Source organism: Etheostoma cragini, chromosome 23, assembly GCF_013103735.1.
Source record: "Etheostoma cragini isolate CJK2018 chromosome 23, CSU_Ecrag_1.0, whole genome shotgun sequence".
Taxonomy (NCBI): domain Eukaryota; kingdom Metazoa; phylum Chordata; class Actinopteri; order Perciformes; family Percidae; genus Etheostoma; species Etheostoma cragini.
In genome coordinates, this window is record NC_048429.1 from 16,643,189 (window position 1) to 16,645,613 (window position 2,425).

Here is a 2,425-nt window from a genome sequence, read left to right on the forward strand (position 1 = left end):
CAGCTCTCGTTAGCCGAGCCGACGGCTATTGATTGCGGCGGGCCACTGGGGGCTCCCTACCTGCGTTTGACTTTGTACTTCTGCTGGAGTTGTAAGGGTCTGCTGAACAACAGGGACCACGCACATCTCAAACAAGGTCTATGAAAAGCCTATCAATTAGGCTTTGAAGGTCAAGCAAACTCTCCCTCCCCCGTGCTATTCTTCCCTGTCTCCCCACTCTGGCTTGGTCTTGAGAAGGCTGTATCTCCTCTGCTCCCTCCAAAATACATCTGAAGACTCCATTCAATTAAATATCTCTCAGCTCCAGCTGCTCCCTAAGTGAAAGGTCAACTAAGTCCAGGAGGCTAAAAGAGAAAGGCTTGGCTTCTTCACACCCCGTCCCCACAACAAAGCCTCCCCCAAGAAGGCGCTCTCGCTCTTAATGATACCCACTGGTCAATCCCTAACTAGCAGTGACAGTTACCCCCAGAAGCACCACTGCAGACCAGAGCCAATCGATCAGGTGAAAAAAAAATACATATAATGATAACCCGCAGACATAATGTCAAGCCCTTGCACTGTCCCAATTGGTTGACATTCAGGTAGATAGTGGGGAGAGAGAGCTGGCCAGACATCAAACGCAAGGTGCAACAGCGAGCTGTCCACTGAGGTGGGTTAACCCTCTCACATGAACTCTAATTATCCACACTGTGGCCTCAGGGAGTCCCAGAGGAATGGCCAGCAAGCCCAACAACACATACACACTCAATAACCATCAACCCAAAAACCACCTAATTGAGGCAAATTGGGCCTCATTACTTAAGCTTTAGTGCAGCCATGTTGAAAGTGAAGCTAATTGTGTGTTTGGACCAAGGGATGTGCAATAGTCCATTTTCCAGGACAGCTGTCGAAACAGTGGTTTATCTGCCCTTTCATTTTAAATATTCCATTACTACCCAAAATATTCTAAATTATACTTTCAGCTAGCAAATGATTCCCATTCATTTCCATTTCCGCAGGTTTCTATTCATATCAGTGGGCATGAAAATTGGTCCAAATACTTAAATGACATAGAAATAGGTAATTTTTCAGTGTTATCCACAATAGGAAACAAATGTTTTCATCAATTTGATCTGCCACCTCTATAATGAATGTTTGGTTAAGTTTATAAAACTAAAATTACTTGGTAACGGTTTGGGGAATGGTGGTCATAGTTAGATGTAAGAAACATTGCTGTCATGACTAAGAGGTAAAATGCTCCCTAAAGTCAGACACTTCTTTTGTTAACATCGTCCAAAAATTATGAAACACACATCAATGAACCACACTGATTTACTGGGTGACATGTTTCTCTATTACTATGAGCAGATGCTAAAATGCTTAGTGAAAAGACTAAAGGTGTAGCAGTCCTGACACAGCCCTTATGTTTAGGAGTGAATAGCTACCTTTAGTCTTTTAGGATTAGTTTGGTTAATAAACTCCAGATAATAAAAATGTATCTGTATTGTTTTTAGCCATACTAGCATTATGGCTAGAGGGATGGTAATGTTTGCTGGCCGGTCAGGCCACTTTGGTCCAGACTGAAATAGCTCAACAACTATTGGATGGATTGCAATGAAGTCAAAGGGCGCAACGTAACATCATTTGTGGATGGTCCATCACATACATGCAAGCACAAATTCCTAATGGATTACTTTTTAAGAACTTGTTTTAGAATTCATTTAATGCATTAAACAAATTGCATGCATAAAAGTCGTTAGTAATGCAATTGTAATTTTTAGTGAATTTGATCAAATTCAGTTTGTGCAAATACCAATATTGCCCTCTAATTAGAGACATACAAGTAGAATCAGTCATTTGCCCCAATACCACTGAGCTCAAAATGTAAGCTCCATTGATTTGTCTGGTTTAAAACTAGGTTCCACTTTCCAAATCTCCACTTAGAGTAAGAGAATTTTATCAATTAGTTGATATGAAGGCCTCTCTCCCAGTCCCCTTCTCAGATTCAAGTTAGAGTGTCCTTTTTTTTTGGATGTGAACCGGACAGACGGCCTGACTCCAGTGGCAGAGGAGAAAGTGCTGGTCTGGGCCGCCTCAAACTCCCATCAATAGGCTGCGGAGTGGCAGCCAAGCAGCAGTAAGACAGGATGGCTGTCGCTACTTCACTGATTGCAACAGCAGACTGCAGGAGGATACAGCGAGACGCTATGAGACCGGCAGGATCTCTTACACACTCCCCATCTTACCTCTGATTTCTCTATCTCCCTTCCCTCTCTTCTCCAAATGAAAAAGTGCAGACTAAAGACGATCACATTTCCCATATTATCAATACTATCTGCGCTGTGGCCCTGCTGCGATCCTGTTGCCCATGGCCTTGTAACCTTGTTCAACTGTCTCTGTCCTTCTCCACTGCTCCACTGCTCCCCTGCTCAAACGGTCTTACTGG